The sequence below is a fragment of the Lontra canadensis genome, unplaced genomic scaffold (assembly GCF_010015895.1).
Source record: "Lontra canadensis isolate GAN:19392208 unplaced genomic scaffold, GSC_riverotter_1.0 scaffold1, whole genome shotgun sequence".
NCBI classification, from domain to species: Eukaryota; Metazoa; Chordata; class Mammalia; order Carnivora; family Mustelidae; genus Lontra; species Lontra canadensis.
In genome coordinates, this window is record NW_022630995.1 from 64,018,665 (window position 1) to 64,036,542 (window position 17,878).

Sequence of the window (17,878 nt, forward strand, 5' to 3'; positions counted from 1 at the left end):
TTGTTTTTCTGGAACAACAGAACACTTTATCGGGCCTTTAAAACCAATTTCTTTAACTGTCAGCAGTGGCCCTGCGGGACTTGTCAGAGCACCTGGGGACAGAGCTCTACTGTCTGATAGCCCACAGCGTCCTTTGTCCTCTGTCCCAGGGTCCCCAGAGAGGGGCGGAGCGGGCATGACAGCGGGAACTGCCACCCAGTGCCTGACAGCATCTCTTTGGCTTGTCACTGAGAACAACTTCTGTAGCCCGAAAACCCTGTGTTCTCTTCCAGCAGCCGACCCATGCTGCCCCATTCCCTAAGCAGCTGGCTTTGGGCCGTGAAATGTCCCGCACCACATTGGCCTTGGGATTCTTCAGGGGGATCTAACCTGTGGCCTCTGGGTTGTGTTTGTATTGTTGTTGTTGTTGTTATTATTATTATTATTATTAGAAGGAAAGGCTGCATTTTAACTTAGACTCCAAGCATGTGGAAATCTCTCCATGTCTCCTGGGTTGTTAGGCTCAGAGCCTGGGGTCTGCTCTGGCCCCCTGCCTGTTTGATGCGCCCCCAAGGAACCAGCTTTTCAGAACATTTTGGGTCAATTTGGTGCCAAGGGAGCAACAGCAGGAAACCCATTTTGGAATCTGCTGGGCGGCACTGAGAAGCTAGGCTTCGTCTGGGGCCGAGGACGCATTTCTGAGGGGTTGCGGGGGCCTTGCCTGGTCCACTGACTCATGACCGTCCCTGGGATTCGAAAGTCCTTGTGCGGACCTTTTACTTTCCATCTTGGAAAAGTAGGGTCGGATATGCCTTCAGTGAAGAACTAGTCTGGGCTCAGAGGGAGGGGGCTGGCAGGGAAGACTGACACATGTTGGTCTCCCATTCATTCATTCATTCTTCATTCATTCATTCATTCATTCACTGTGCAGTGTGGCAAATGCTCAGACAACTGTGTGGCCAAGACTTCTGTGTTTGTGTTTTGGTTTCTTTGTTCTGCCTTTTTTTTTTTTTTTTTTAAAACTACAAGCAACTCAGCCCAGGTCAGGACTCTTCACAGAGGACGTGGAAATCTAGTTGATTGTCGGGGCACCTGGGTGGCTCATTGGGGCCAACATCGCAGTCTTGACTCTTGGTTTCAGCTCAGGTCACCATCTCAGGGTCATGAGATCAAGCCCCGCCCACACAGGACTCTGTGCTCAGGACAGAGTCTGCTTCTCCCCCTGCCTCTGCTCCTCCAACCCCCGCTCATTTTCTGTCTCTCTCAAATAAAGAAATGAATAAATACATCTTTAAAAAAAGAAAGAAATCAAGTTAGTTCTCTAGGGGCCACTGGTAATTCAGAGCAAAGAGGCCAAGCGTTGGGGCCCCAGCAAACACAGAGGGCGAGGAGTGCAGTCTCTCAGGGAGAGGGCGAGCCTCTCGGGTGCCTGGCGCACGGGGTGTGTGGGACGGACTGCTGGGCAGGGTGGGTGGGATCGTGGGGGCCCTGGGTGCCATGGCACTGATGCTAGGCTGCCCCTGGCAGGAGCCCTGTGCATCCCATCAGGGGCCAAGTGAGATGAGCGTTGGAGCCGTGGACGGTGAGCACAGCCTGGAGAGTGAGGATGAGGAGGCTGTGCAGGGGGTAATGACAATGGCAGTGGTATGTTCTTGGGGGCACCCTTGTCACAAGTACCCTTGTAAGCCCCGTGCTCTGGGGCTACCCACAGTGACCTCTGCAGGGGGAGCTACTGCACCCCCTTCTACAGATGAGGGGACTGAGGCTCAGGGAAGCCAAGGAAGGTGGCACAGCTAAGAAGTGGCAGAGTGACATTTGAATCCGGACCATCTGGAACCCCCACCGTGGTGCAGATCTAGCAGATCTGTGGGTGACCCTGGCGGAGGGATGACGTCACTGCCGGGCCGGGGGTGGGGGTGGGGCGTTGGTCAGAGGAAGCGGGACAGTGTTCCCGGCTGTCCCCTGTGGGCGTGCCTTCGGCATGAGCAGAAAACCAGGAAGAAACCTGTAACTGGAGCACGTGTTCCCCGCCAGGGAGTCAGCCTCACTTGTTAAGAAAAAAACATTAAACCGAAAACATGACCTTCTCCAGCGATTTGTCCCAACATTAAATAATGACTAATTTGAATTTAAATATGTGGCAGCAAATTATTCTCAGATCCCTTCTTCTGGAAAGGATTCGGGGTATTTGATTGCCGAATGCGTCATGCATATTCATAACTGGGCTTTAATCTTGCCAGTTGGATTTCCTGCATTGTTTGCTGACTTGGACAGAAAAGCCTGTGCAAGCTCAGTGCAGGGAGGTGTGAATCGGGGTGCGCGCCAGCATTCCTGCAGGACGGACAAGAGCACCGAGCTTGGAGTCCAGGGCCCAAGGGGCTGCCCCACTCAGGAGCGGGGGTGGGGGCATGCGGGGTGCCTTGTGGTACGCTGTGGGTCACTCACATGCTGCACAAAGCCCTGTGGCGGAGGGAGCTGGATAAATGGATTCATTCTTGAGATGTGGAGACTGAGGCACAGAGGGAAACCGGCAAGGTCGCACTTATAATAGGAAACAGGACTAGGCTCAGCGTGACCTCATGTGTGCTCTCTTCCGGGCTCCTGGAGACCTCCATTTGTTTCTACAGTTCACAGAGATCGCTGAGCTCCTCCCAGGAGCTCAGCACGGGGACGGAGGCTACCTACCCACGTCCCCGACGCACAGTGGCCTCAGTCGGCAGTGGACGTGAGCTGGGTGGCTTTTAGTTACACTCGACGCCTCATTTTCCCATTGGTAGAGAGGGTAGCCCAGACGAGCGGTTGCCCACACCGCCTTCCAGCCAAAAGTGTATGAGCAGGTTGTCGGCTGGGGGGTGAGGGGTGTGAAGAGCTGCTTGGCATTAGGTTTCATGTTCATACGTTGTGCGCAGCCCCATGTGGAGAGCAGCGCCCCTCCCAGTGGCCTGGGCCCTCATCCCGGGATGAGGACAGGGTGGAAGGATGATCTCCAGGGGTCCCGGTGGCCCCGGGCCGATAGCGTGCGGCCCTCAACACGGAGACCCTTTCCAGGCTCCGGTGAGAGGGAGCCTTGGCCGTGGACAGAGGGCAGAGGTATGCAGCTTGGCCAAGTCTGCAGGTGGACGAGGGGCCCAGGTCAGCCGGGCCCGTTCCATGGCAGCTGGAGCTCCCGGGCCTGGGGGCCCACCGTGGGGCTGACCCGTGCCCTCTCTCTCAGGCTCTTGCCAGGAGCCTCTTGGGAAGTCCGGCTTATGAGGATTAAAGGGGACGCTGGGTGGGGTTGGCTTTGGAGGGAACCCTTCCCCACCCCGTGGGGCCTGGCCTGTGGGAGACCTCTGGGCCCCAGGTCTGTCATCAGGGGCCACCGCCGCCGCCAGGAGGGATGGGCCTGGGGCACTTGGGAGTGGCTATGACATTTCCCTGTGCTTGTGTGTCAACCTCCAGAGCGCAAAAAGGTGCCTCAAAGGAGGACGTGGGGTCATTTCAGAAAACCCCAGTGGGCCACGGCAGAGGGGAAAAAAGCCGCTTTCAATGGGCAAAGCAGCGGGGCAGACGGTACGGCTTTCCTGCGGCCTTGAGTGTCTCCCCTTTCTAGTTTAGAAAGACCGGCCTCCGGTTCAGCTGCTCGACAAAGCTCCTTTCATTTTCTCCAGGGCTCTGCTGTTTACAGAGCCCCTTCCTCTTCATTAGCTTTGTGGGTTTTGCCAATAGGCCACATGCATCACGCTGTGGCTACTGTCATTATTTAACCAAAAAAAAAAAAAAAAAAAAGGCAGGGGCATCTGGGGGTCTCGGTCATTAAGCATCTGCCTTCAGCTCAGGTCATGATCTCGGGGTCCTAGGATTGAGCCCCATATGGGGCTCCCTGCTCAGCGGGATGTCTGCTCCTCCCTCTGCCGCTCCCCCTGCTTGTGCGCATGTGCGCACGCTCTCTCTCAAATAAACAAATAAAATCTTAAAAAAAAGAAAGGGTACAGGCTGTTCTGGGATACGCTGGGGTATTTGGAGATGAATGGGTCAGTCCCATGGGTGACTTCCCAGCCTTGTGGCTGCAACAGTGAGCTGAGTCTCCTCCAGCCCGGGCTCTCCCATGCCTGGATCCTCTTCCCCTGTGGCCCTAGCCCCCCACGGGCGAGCACGCTCCTTGGCCCCCATAGGGCAGGTGTGTCCACAAGGGAGTGGAAGGGAGGAGGGTCGCTTCCGACCTGGGACCACGAGAAGCTTCATTCTCTGTCCCCCTCACCACAGCCGAGAAGGTCAAGGGTTGTGGGGTCCCTCCCGAGGGGCCGTGTGGAGCCAAGCCTTGGTGGGCCCACCACAGACACATAGCGTGAGGGAGTTGCGATCCGCCAACGTGTCCAAGTGCCGGGCCCACAGCAGAGTTTGCACAAGAGCTAGCCTATCCTTCCTAAAATAGAATGCCCATTTCATAGCATTGCGGGAATTTGTTGAATGAATGAATGAATGAATGAATGAATGACGTAAACCAGCAAATAAAAGGTCTGGCTTCTGGTATGACAGATGCCAGTCATTTCCCCGCTGGAAGGTAGATCCCAGTGGGGGGCTGCTGTGGCCCCGTACCGCTGCATGACAAAGCCACCCAGACCAGCTGGCATTGCCTCCTTGGTCCTGCGGGCTGAGCCAGCTCGTCTGGGACGATTTCATGCATGGTTGCCATCCGATGTGAGCTTCGTGTGACCATCACCTGAAGCCGGGACGGGGCCGGATGTCCAGGCTGGTCACTCCGTTGATGCTGGCGGGTGGCTGAGGGCCCAGCCCCTGGGCACCTCTGTGTGGCCTCGGCGTGGGATGTGGGAGTCCTGCTGGCTGGGTTCTAAGAGGGAGTGCCTCTGGGCGTCCTGGGAGGGCTTCTTACATTCAAGCCTCAGACGTCCTGGGACATCACTTTGCTATATTCCTTTGGCCCGGGAAGGCAGTGAGGCCAGCCCTGAACCAGGGCCAGGGAGATGGGCTCTGCCACCAGGAGTCCTGGTCCCTTCCGGGGCCCTCCAGTGGTTGGTTCTGCTATCCACGTCCCTGGCCAGGCCCCAGCAGCCCCGGGTCAGTTCCAGGTGATGATGCTGCTGCTGCTCAGAGTCCTGGCCAAACTGTGGGCCTGGGGAGGTGGGGACAACCCCAGGGGGACCCTGGACAGCACGAGCAGAGGCTGGCACTGACCGGCAGGGGTGTCACCACCGATTAGTTCCAGAATGCTGGAGCCTGGCAGTCGCTAACTTAGTGTACAGAAACTGCCCAGTTTTAAGTGGGTGACACTGTCATGATAGGGGGGCTCCCTCCTGTGCTCCCTTGCCGCCCCCCGCCCCCAGGAGCCTGCAAAGAACCAGGGGCTGCTCAGGCCACCTGCTCGTAAATCAAAGCACTCTCATTACGGGAAGCCCATGGGTATTTACTGAAACCCTTCCCAACGTTCTGCACTTGGAGGCAGGTTTTAGTTAATTTTTCTAGCGTCTCTTGAGCGTGTTTGTCTGCCTGGACCCGAGCGAGATCCAGTGATCAAATAAAGACACTCAGTTCCTGCCTTCAAAAGGTCCCCAGTCTCTGGAGAAATAAAACAGGACAGAGACGGGCTGGGTTATCAAGAACAAGGGTGCTGGCCCCCATCCCAGCCCCACCCTCCTGGCTGCGTGCGGGTGCCTTGGAGCCTCAGTTTCCCTCCCGTGTTTAAGACAAGGATGCCTGTCGACCTGGGAGGCTGTAGGGTTCACGAGTGTGTATGTTCCTCTCCTGATGCCCTGTCTGCGTGTGGCCTTGAGTGGGAAAGAAATGGGAATGCATTTTCAGAAATTGCAGCATGAATGAGGCCCGCTCTTCTTTCTGCTCCCGTGGGCTGGCCAAGGGGCTGGCCTGAGGGGGAGCCCCAAGCCAGGCCTTCCCTCGTGTGGTTCTGCCCTGCCTGCTTCCAGGATGGGCTTCAGGGTGGGCAGGAGATCGGAAAGCAGTGGGTGCCATGGAACTGATCTCCGCCTGCAGGAAACAGCCCTGCCTGGGATGGCATGCTGGGTCTGCCATGCAGAGGCTGTGTGACTTCTGATAGGCTGCTCTCCCTCCTCCTCTTCTGCCTCCTCCTTCTCTCCCTCCTCCTCTTTCTTCTCCTTTTCCTTTTCTTCCTCCTCCCTTTTCCTCCTCCCCTCCCTTTTTCTCCTCCCCCTCTCCTCCTCTCCTTCTTCCTCTCCCTCCTCTTTCTTCCCCTTCTCATCTTTCTCCTCCTCTCCCTCCTTGTCTTTCTCCTCCTTTCCCTCTTCCTCCTCTCCCTCTTCCTTTCCCTCCTCCTCCTCTCCCTCCTCCCCTCCTTCTTCTTCCTTTCCCTCCTCCCCTCCTTCTTCTTCCTTTCCCTCCTCCCCCCTTCCTCTCTTTCTCCCCCTCCCCCTCCCCCTCCTCTCCCCTTCCTTCCATGCTTTACCGTCAGCATGCAGGAGACTTGCTGTGTGTCAGGTGTTAAATCTGCAGAGGTCAGGAAGGTAAGACAATATATGACCCCCAGAGCTTACATCACACAGACAAAGATGGACCCATGGAGCTCAGGAATGGCCATGAGAGGCCAGGGACCAGCCCCCATGGGACATGGTGGAGACCTCTGGCTTGAGGTGTCGGTGGGAACGGGGATTCCTCCTCAACACAGGCTGTGCAAGGGGGTATGAGGTGGAGTTCTGAGCATGTGAAGGAGCGTGCCCGCGGTCTGTCACTCACTCACTAGCCGCGTATCCCTGGGCAGGGGTTGCCACAACCCTGCCTCAGTGTTCTCACCTGCACAACCAGGACAGTAACGGCAGTGGCTTTGTGAGCTGTTCTGAGGACGGAAGGAGATGGGACGTGGACTGCACCCGATTGACACCGGTGACCGTGTCCTCCAGCCCTGCCTCTCAGCTCTGACACTGGAAGATCCCTGACAGTTCCACTCCGTCCTAATGCCATCGACCTGGACTCAGCATCCAGCCCTGCAGACCAAGGGCTTAGGCCCATGAGATTGCCAGCGTGCCAGGAGAGAGGTGTGCCCGGAGAGGGTGTGGAAGCTTCATACGTTGGTGTGCTTACCAACCAAAAGGCCCTGGAGACTTATTTCAGGGGGTCTTACGGGGGTTTCCTTGCTTGGATATGATTGATTAGATCGTTGGCCACTGGCGATTGGCAGTCAAGCCCCAGCCCCCTCCCCTCCTGGAAGTCAGGCTGCGGGACAGACAGCCCTCCCAGCCCAGGTCTTTCAGACCACCAGCCCCATCCTGAAGCTCCAGGGCCTCCAGCCCCCTGTCCTCCCATTAGCAAACAGAAGACATCCCTGTTGCTCCAGAGATGCGAAGGGCTTTATCTGCAGCATGCCAGGAACAAGGGACGAAGACCAGATGGAGATGTCCTACGAGGCCACGGTACCCAGAAGCCCTGGCACAAGGACCAGCACTGGCTACGCACTCCGTTCCAATTTGCCGCCCCGATTCTGTGACGCCCTATCTTGGTCATTCTACATGAGTGGGGGGTGTTCGTTCTAGTACTCAAGCCCCTGCCCGTGTTTATTGAGCATGTACTGTGTGCTGGGCCCCGTACCTACTCTGGCTGTTGCAAGAGGTAACAGCCAGCCCGTCTCCGCCCTGGGGGGGAGGGTCCCAGCCCAGCATCTCTGCCCTCCCCACCCCGGGCCCATTGTGGGGGACCTGGAAATGCCCTGCAGCTGCTCCCTCCCCATCACGTGGTGTGCTGCGGAAAACAGCAGATACCCCCAGGGCCACACCCCTGCAAATGAAGTTTCAGTTGGCTGGAGGGAGCACTTCCTGCTCACAGAAGGGACTCGGTGGCACCCTGTGGTTTTCAATGCTCTTGGAAGATGCAAAACAAATGGATTTTGCGTGAAGCAGAAAGAAGATGAGAAAGGAGGGGGTTTGTGGCCTGGTGTGGGTGTGCACCTGCAGGACAGCTTCCTTCTTGGGAAGGGGACTCCGGAGGGTTCCAGTGAGATGCCTGCCCACCAGCTTGGCCGGTGTGGCTGGGGGGCCAAGCGAACGACTCCTCTCCGGGAGGAGAGCTCCGCCTCCCGGCTGAGGTGCACACAAGGTGCCCGCGACCTAGGCTGCTTCATACCGGGACTCACCAGACCTGTGTGTCGCACTGTCTGCGGAGCGCCCTTCGGGTGCCAAGACTCAGCTCTTTGACTCGGGTAAAATGCTGGTTAATTAGCCGGCTCCAAAAGACACCCAATTAGGAGGGAAATTGGGCTGGGAGGACCTATTTTTTCAATTTTCTCACCTTCTGTGCTGAAGCCCATTTCATCCCTCTAAGACCCACTTGTTAATTATTTAATGTAATTTTAAGTGGAAGTTCTAGGAGGAATTCGCATTCTTTTGGATATGGGCTGAGAGCTGCGTGCTTGCTTCAGCAGCTCTCGGCTCACTGGGACTGCTGGTGTCTCCATTAGGGTCTCTCTGCTCTGTTAGCGTTTGCTGGGTTAGGGGCTTGGCCCCACACCCACATGGTCCAGCGTTTCAGGAAACTGTCTAAGGCTGCTGGGCGCCTCTCTGCCATCTCTGGTCCCCACTGAGCTCTCACAGGTGTGTAGGAAAGGTGGAAGGAGGGCTCCGTTGGGCTGGAGCAAGGGTGTCACCTTCTCAGAAGGTATCCAGGGAGGAGACTACTGCTTCCACCCTCACGGAAGGAGCCTCACGGTCACGGTCCCCCTCCCTCCATCTACCAGGGGCCACCTGCTGTCATGCCCACCCCAGGCAGCTGTGTAGACAGGTATGGGCGGCCCAAGAGGCCAGTCTGTCCACTGCACTTCGTGGACTGGTAGGGACTCAGCCACCAAGGGAAGAGACCCCCTAGATCACCAGACTCAGGTGGCAAGGGGCTCACGGGACACCCTGGGGTTTTAGAAGAGGAGGGGCTCAGCTCTTTGACTCTGGAAAAATCTCAGCGGGAGAGCCAAAGGACCTTGACATAGTGTCACACGGACAAAGAGGCACTACTGACCCTGTGCCTGGGGCTGATCCCTGTGTCAAGTACACAGCAAGCTGCACTTGGGGCGCCTGGGGGGCTCAGTTGGCTAGGCGTCCAACTCTATCTTGGCTGGGGTCATGATCTCAGGATCGTGAGATCGAGCCCCAAGTCGGAGTTTGCTGGAGATTCTCTCTTGGTTTCTCTGCCCCCTCCACACCCCTCCCCACCCAACCTGACCCCTGCTTATACATGCGCGCATTTTTCTCTCTCTCAAAAAAACCAACCAAACAAAAGAAAGTAAGTCCGGACCAGGGAAGCTGAGACTTGATTTGAAGACTATTGCAATGGGGGAGGGGCTCTCACAATAGAAGGAGGGGCCTCAAGACAGGGGCGGGGCTATCACAAGGGGTGGAGCTATCACAAGGGGTGGGGCTATCGCAGGGGGTGGGGCTATCACAGGGGATGGAGCTATCACGGGGTGGGGCTATCACAGGAGGTGGGGCTATCACATCAGGAGGAGGGTTTTTTCCAATAGAGAGACCTTCTTTTCTACCATCCAGAGTGTCTCCAAGGCAGGGAGAAAGCTGTTTCCTTTGGGGAGGAGTGAGGGGACAGGGGGGTGAGGGGCTGGCTGGAGGCAGGAGCAGGTGGCAGTCTGCTTTGCAGCCGCTGGCTCTCAGGAGGGCTGTGCAGTGGGCTCATTCTGTGTCCCAGGGCTGGGCAACTGCGGTCCAGTCGGAGTTGGGCCCGCTGTGGGGAGAGACGCCCGACAGAGGTCCATCTGGCTCGCTACCAGCGTTTCGTCTGGCGTGGTCTGTGGGGGCCAGAGTGTGGCTAATCTAGGAGCAGAGAGTGGGACCTTGGGGATCAGTGTCTGGCCTTGTCACGAGGGAAAAGGGGATACCAGCATGACGGGTCTAAGTCCGGTAGGGCTGGGGCTTCTCACGATGGCTGTCTTCTGGAGCACATGCTTACTCTCAGCATTTCTGAGAGCGCAGGGCTCAGGGAAGGTGCAGCACTGTCACCGCAGTGCGGGTCCTGGCCACTGCTGTCCCGGCTCAGATCAGTGGGGTTCCTTGGGCTCCAGAGGAAGAGCTGCATGTTCTCCCCGAAGGCCACCACAGAGCCAGCCCCGCAGACAGCACTAGGGCCACCGTATCGAGCCCCCCCACTCAGGCTCAGTCTGGGGATCTGTTCGCTCTCCACACTCTGTTGTGATCACGTCTCAGGCTGGGTTGGACCAGGCCCAGTGTAAACCCAGGGAGCAGAAGATGTGGGAGGCCCGTCAAGCATGTGGGGAGCCCTGGTGCCTGCAAGACGCAGGCCGGCTGTTGGCGGGCTGGGGAGCGGCGTGCTGGAAGTCGAGATTGGAAGCAGCCCGAATGCTAATTTCCCTCATTTCTGCTTTTCTGGCACTGAAACATTCTTCCTGCCACGCTTGCTTAAGCTTTTCTCATGAAAACCTCATGCAATGGTTTCTTCTACTCTATGTGGTGTTCCTCAACCTCTCAGAAGAGGTGTGTGGAAGCCACAGCGTGTCCGCTGGGACCGTGACTGTATTGGGAGGGGACGGTAGCGGCGTCCTCCCTGAGCTAAGGGTGAGCTGCACGGTGTCCCATAGTGACGGTCATTTCCGTGGCCTGTGAGACCCTGCGATGTGGGGGGCCCCAGCCTCCCTGATGGTCTTGATGTGCTTGGCATTGGTGCTCTCGTAGGCAGCGAGACCGAAGCGAGGGTCTGCGAGGAAGGGTGCAGAGAGGCTGCTTGTGCCAGCAGGGCCTTGTGGAGACCCATCCTCCAGGAGCATGGTCTGCTTCCTTCTGCGGAATAATGTTCATAGCGCTCTGGAGACAAGGAGCCTGGCTCACCCCAGTGCCTCACAGCTCCAGACTCCCCGGACGGGTGTCAGCTCACTCCAGAGGGCGACAGAGAGGATCTAAGCAAGGCACTGGGCACAGAGGGCTCCTTGGCAGCCTCAGGAATGGCCCCGTCCTTACCCTAGCCTCCTGGCCTCCACTTGGAAGTGGATCTTAGGAGGTGGGTCTCAATGGAGGGGGTGCTGTGAGGCACCAGGGAGACAGGAGTACTGATGGAAAATTGGATAGCTCCAGGCACCTCACCATCCACCACGAAAGTGCCCTGGCCATGGATTCTTTTGTTGTTCTTCTTGCCACCTCCAGGCTGCCCCCCAGATTGCATGCATCTCCTCTGTACACGGTTCCATTTGGCACCTCTGGCTGTGGTTGGGGTACAGGCCAGGAGCAGAGCATCCCTGGGGAGAGATGAGGGGGTGGGCGGGGGCGATCTCAGAACCCTGGGAAGATCCAGGGAAGGTATCCCGAAAATTTAAATGTAGGTGGGGTTTTGTGCAACCTTTCTTTAGTTAGTTTCTAAGCTGATTGCGTGTTGTATTAGCTTCCCTTTGCTGCTGTCACCAAGTCATATGCAGTCGGTGGCTCAGAATAAGAGGAATCTGTTCTCTTATGGTTCTGGAGTCAGCAGTGTGAAATGGGTCTCACTGGGCTGGGATCAAGGAGTCTGCGGGGCTGCCCCCTCCAGTCAGCACCACGGGAGAGCGTGCTCTTGGCTCCTTCCGCCTCTGCACAGCCTGTCCTTGGGACTCTGGCCTTCTGATTGCCTCACCATGCCCCCTGTCACACTCTGACCTTCCCGCCTCCCCCTTATAACGACCTGGGGTTACAGGAAGCCCCCCAGATAATCCAGGGGCCTTTTCCATCTCAGGATCTTAAATTCATCACATCTGCAGAATCCCTTTGGCCATATAAGGTGAGATATTCATGGGTACTGAGGATCAGTGCACAGACATCTGGGGGGAGGGGGGCATTGTTCCACCAGCTGCGCAGGTGGTCAGTGAACATGGCCTGATGAGCCCTTTAAATCAGCAGAAATGGGCTTTTTGACAGAGTGCACGGTGTATTATCCTGAGTGTTCCCAAACCCCCAGAGAAGCTGTGTGTTCTCCACTGTCTGTTGGTTAGATGCTGCAGGTATATCCTTGGATTGAGCTCATTAAAACTGTGCCTCCAATCTTCTATATTCTTACTGACTTTTGTCGGTTTAGCTTGTGTCGAGAAAGGCATGGTAGGATTTCTCCACTGGGTGTGGATTTGTGAATTTCTTTGCTTGAAGTTCTGTCCACTTTGGGTTGTTTTGAGGCTTATTCTCTTATAAAATGGGCACATTGCAATATGTATCTTTCTTGTAGATTGAACCATTTATCATCGAATCAGGGAACTTTCATCCATCTAGCAATGATTTTGTTGTGTGTGTGCGTGTGCGCTTTTCTTTCCAGGGACAGGGTAAAGATGGGTGGGTTTCCTTCTACACCGTGGATTTATCTCCAGTTCACACTAGTACCAAACATGTAGGCCTTTGGGTCCCAGCTTTAGGCAGAAGTCTTGTTATAAACTTGTTATAAACTTCTTGTTATAAACTTCCTTTCTTGGCTTTGTCCCCTGATCCCCAGCCCTCATGCAGCCATCAAAACTGAGATCCAGGATCTCCTGTTGTATTGGGGTCCACTTGAGCCATGAGTAACATATAAACCCGAACCAGAGTCGCTTAGTTAAGATAGAAATTTATTAGCTTCTTTCTTTCTTATGGGTCAGTAAGGCTGAGGTGGTCAGTGCAGGGCTGAGAGATCTTCTTTATGCTTCAGTCGGCATGACTTCCAGTTCCAGGGGCCTCACAGTCCAGAATGGCTGCTGCTGTACCAGGCATTGTGTGCTTATTCCAGAAAGGACTAAAGAGCAGTGTGCTGTCATTTCCAGGACACTTCCCCCTTGCTTCACGCAGTACTTCAGCTCACATTCTTGGGCCAAACTTAGTTACACGGTCACCTCAAGTTTCAGGGGAGCCTGGGAAGTATAGGCTGTATGGTGTAAGATCGCATGCCCAGCTAAAAACTGAGGGTTCTGTTATTAGGAAGGAGAGGAGGATGGTCCCTGGGGGCCATCGAAGCTAGCTTCCTGCTTTCCATCTCCATGACCTCTCTAGGATTTGGCCCCCAAAGATTCCTATTTCCTTAACAGCTCAACAATGCACATTCAAATATTTTAAGATACATTCACTCAAGCTTTATTGTGGCTTCCATGGGAAGGATGTTTAACGTCACCGTCACCGAATGTGCCATCTTGCTGGTGAAAGGGAATCTCCCCAGGTGGACTTTTCTGGATAACGTGCTATTTCACACCTGCCTCTGTTCTCCCATACTCATGTATTTGGCAGTTGGTGTTGGTCCCTCTGGGGCAGAAGTCAGGGTGGGGGTGGGGCACGGGGCACTCTGCTGGGGGAGAAGGGAGGGGAGGCTGCTGCTCCTGGAAGATTGGGCAGTGGAACCATCTGGAAAGCCCACCTACAGTCCTCTGGGCAGTGGTCTCAGTGGGGTTGGTCTGGGGACCAGCAGGGGCCATGGATACAGAAGGGACACGTGTGGGACCTCTGGGCTGGACTGAAGGCTCTGCACACTCAGGCAGGCTGCGGGAGTGACCCAGTGAGGCTGCCCTTCACATCATAGAGTGCATTGCTCTTTATGACATGAAAGCCTCAAGTCTGTCCAGCCAAGGAAAATACCCGTTCAAACCCATTTGACTGGATTGCATTTTCTAAGAGTATTTATTAAGCACCTGTCTCTGTGGCCTTGAGACTCCAGTGATTGTAATTCAAGCATCGAGAGGGTCCCCTAGCCTTCTGGCATCTCCCTCTGACCCCCTGCTCTTAGCTTTTCGCTGGGACTGGTTGGTTCCCAGACCTGCCCCGGGTGGAATTTTCTAGAGCGCTCTTTCTGGCAGCAGGCTTCTGAGAAGGGACAGCTTCTGCACCTTCTCTAGAACGGGGCACTGTTTCCTTTAGCTTTGGGACTACCTCCTCGGGTCCTGCTGGACTTGGCCCGTTCGTGTCCACCCCACCTGCCTTCTGCACAAGGTACACGGTGGTGTCACTAGGAAGGTGAGAGCCCAGGTGTTGGTGAGGACTCTAGTGTGGCCTCCGCTGGCACGTGTGTGTCTGCAGTCATACAGTCCGCTAAATGTCTCTCCTCCCTGCTCAGGGCCTGTCACTCATCCTCTGTGGAGCCCTCCATGAGCCAAGCCTCCAACCTCCTGCCCTTCTTGCCTCACGCAGCCTCTAGGGTCAGCCCCACTCCAGGACCAGTCCTGACCATGTCCCCACCCTGCCTCAAGCCCAGTGGACTTGCCCCTTCTCGGCGTCCCCCTTCACCCCATGCCTGGGCAGGAGCTGGCCTCTGAGGTCCGCCAGTAGCCTCTCCCAGAACAATGTGTCCTTTATCTGAAGGTGGCTCCTTCCTACTTTGGGGGTCCTTAAAGGGTCCTTTCGTGGGGTGCCTGGATGTCTCAGTCGATTGTGTCCGATTGGCTCAGGACATGATCTCAGGGTCATGGGATCGAGTCCCCCATCAGGCTCCACACTTGGTGGTTTGAGATTCTCTTTCACTCTCCCTACGCCGCCCCTCCCTCTGCTTGCACGCCTGCATGTGCGTGGTCTCTCTCTCTCTCTCTCTCAAATAAATTAAAATAAAATGTCCTTTCTTCTATGAATTGGTGGTTGAGGATGGTGGTTTTCTTTTAATAACATCCTTGGAAAAATAAGAGACTGCAGCTTAGTGGGCTCCACTTTGATATTCCTGTAAATCATGATGGTTGGCCCATGGAGGCTGGATGTGGACGGGGACAGGGCTCTGCCCGCCCTCCATCCCTGCGTTTGCGCCTTCATACTGGCAGGCCACCCGTCACCCCTGTGGGGCTTGCCCACCCCCACACCTATCTACCCTGCTCCCCCTGGGGAGTTTTCCATATTCACTGTCACTGCCTCCCAGAAGCCTGTCTGATAGTGTCCTGCAGACTTAGATGCTCCTCCTCTGGGCTCTACCTCCACAGCCACTACGACTTCTTCTTCACACCCTTTCCCTATTTGGTCATCAAGGGCGTTTCCTCTTCTGGACCCTGAGCTTCCAGAGGGAGGAGGGCGGGAACCATGTCCTACAGTGTGTCCTTGGGCCAGGACCATGTACAAACCACCAGCCAGGAGGCAGCAGGACCAGAGCAGTGCTGACAATGGCGTGGGCTCCAAAGCACGGGCTGGGGGCTGGTAGAGTTGCCCCCGCACCCCTGCTCACTCGGGACAAGCTTTGGGAGATAGAGGGGGCCAAGCCGGCCTGAGGGGCTAGCTGGACTTGCTGGACTCCCTCTGGGCAGACGTTGACCACTCTGAACACAAAAGCTATCTGCCTCTCGCTTTGTATTTTATTTTTGGCTAATGCAACTTGGCATCTTATTTTCCTTCATTACTTGGCAATTGTGCTCAAGGCAGAGAGCTCCAGTAAATTCGTGACCGTACTCATCTGCGGGTCTGTTTTTCAATCGGAGGCCGATGATTAGCCCCCTAATGCCCTCTCCCCGATGGTCTCCTCGGGGCCCCAGACTAATTAGTGCAAGACGTGCTCAGTGATGTTCCGGGCTGCGGACTGTTGTGGAAATCCTTCCAGCTCTGAAATCGCAGAACATCCAACATATTCAGAAGAGGCCGTTAGCTGTGGTCAGTGGGGGTTGTTGGAGGAGGGGCCTCAGGGGTCAAGGACACCCCCACCCTGCAGCCTGAGCACTGTGTGTGTGTGTGTGTGTGTGTGTGTTAGCTGCTTACTCCATGCCCACTTTTCCCAGGCAGCCAAGCCATTGCTTCCATAAGCCTCTCAAAGTGTTCTGAACCCGGCAGGGTCCAGCATCACTGGTCGAGCAAAGGGCCCCCAAGTGAAGAGATAGGATGTGGTGGGTGCTGGGACTGGCATAAAGCTCCCGGAAGAGAGCACCTGCCTGGTCCTGGGGGAGGGGTGCGGGGAGCAGGAAGGCGGGGAGGGGTGTGAGCAGCAAACCCCAGGTGTACGGGACTTGGTGTCGGGGCGGGATTTGGATGTGTCCTCTTATTTCTGTTCCTGGCGTTCATAAGATTTCCAGCAGCCCTCCCTCAGCCCCCGGCCCCCCACACCTCTGCACACACCTGGGTGAAGCAGAAATGGGGGCGGTGGGCCCACTGGTGCCCAGCATTTGGGAAGGTAGCCTACACTCCACACTCAGCACAGCACCCAGCAGCCGTGAGGGCCCACGGCAGGCAGCTGCCCGAGATAGAGACCGTGAGCTCCTTGGCACCTTGCCATAGCATCTGCCTTGGACCTAGTGTTCTGTGGCACTTGGTGGAACATTGCATGAAACCAGAAGCTCAGAAGTTAGCGAAACCTGGAGGGACTTGGGCCTTGGAGCTATCGACCTGTGGGGGGGTGGGGGGTGAGGCCCTTGGCTGTCCCGGGACCCAGCTGCATGGGAGGTCCCTTGCTGCTGCTGGGTCCCTCTGGAAATCCAACACGACTGCCCAGCTGTGCCTGCCTGGCGGCGCGCGGGCCATCTTCTCCCCTGCCCTCTGCTGTTGCCCGACTCACACGACTCACATGCTCATGTACACATTTGGATCAGAGATCACTGCACTGACCGTCTGCTCATGGACATCTTCGAGGCTCCACCTGCATGTGCCACAGCCGTTTGTCTAGAGGCTGCTGTGGCTCTCTTGGCTCCGTGGCAGAGTGGCACGGTTAGGACTGGGGACCTGTGGCCTGCAGGCTAATGGGTTGACTCTGCTCTTTTCAGAGCAAGTGTGCTGAGCCTGGTCCCCGGAGGAGGCAAGTGAGGTGGGAGCAGGCGTTCTGCTTGGCGCAGGCTCTGGGCTCTACTCTTCTCTACTTTTATATTTAATATTTAATCATTTATTTGAAAAAGAAAGAGAGAGAGAGCATCAGGGGGAGGGCAGAGGGAGAGGGAGAGAGGATCTCAAGCAGACTTCTCACTGAGCAGGGAGCCTGGTGCGGGGCTTGATCCCAGGACCCTGAGATCATGACCCGAGCTAAAGGCAAACGCTTCACTGACTGAGCCCCCCAGGCACCCCTGGGTTCTGCTCTCAGTTCTGCTCTTCACTTGTCACACAGGGAGCACCTGCAGAACAGAGGGGGACATGGGGATGGGACATGCTCAGCTTTGCACTGGCATTTGGAGGGATGCAAGTGTGGGGACAGGGGGAGGCAGCTGGCCCGTGTCCATCTCCCCGAGGAAAGACCTCTGCCTGAGCCCCTTGGTGTCCCCAGCAGATGGGAAGGAGATTGTCACCTGCAGCCCACGGGAGGTCCTAAGCCAGGCCTGCTGTGCTGTCCTCGTCCTCCCTGCTGTGACTGGACGGAGTTTTCAGGTCCCTGCAGGAACCCTCCCCTTGCCCTCCGCGGCCGACCTACACCTTGGCTCTCCATCAGCGGCCTGGCGTGCTGGCAGAAAGTGCCATCTGTAATAACCCTTCACATCGCTACAGCGATTTCCAATTTGCCGTGTACTTTCCCATCCATTATACCATTTAATCCCGCCCTGTGGGTAGCTGCTGGGATAAGGGAGATAATGCAAGCTAAGCTCTGGTACAGGGCCTTCCCCACCATCGGCACCTGTGAGAAAACACAGCTATAACTCCAGGGGTGGGCAGAAGGAGGGGAGGCGGTAGGCGGGGGCAGCTGTTCTCCAAGCTGGGCTCTCTGGCCAGTGCTCCCTACACCTAAAGGCAGGGCCCTTTCTCCCCACCCCTCCCTTCTGGAGAGGAGCCTCAGGTCCCAGGACCAGCCAGGGCTGGAGACTTTAGCTACTATGCTCCAAGGGGGAGTGTAGCGTTCTGGGCAGAAGGAGGGTCTGTTGAATACATGAACAAGCACTGGGGATCCCAGTCATGGTCATCTGCCTGAAAAATAGATCTTTATTCCACATGAAGGATTAAAAAGTATTAATTGGTGCCCATTTCTGTGTGTGTGCTCACACACACGTGCACAAAATGCAAGGGGACTTCTAAGATGACCTAAATAACCCAATGAGTAAGACAGAGCAGAAAGCATTGAGAACAAAGAGGCA

At 56.1% G+C, this 17,878-nt stretch overlaps 1 protein-coding gene across 2 annotated transcripts in view; it reads left to right on the plus strand.

The window, feature by feature from the left end:
- SORCS2 (sortilin related VPS10 domain containing receptor 2) overlaps positions 1-17,878 on the plus strand; it is a 421,402-nt gene that overhangs the window by 311,739 nt on the left and 91,785 nt on the right. The gene's annotated exons all lie outside the window — the stretch shown is intronic.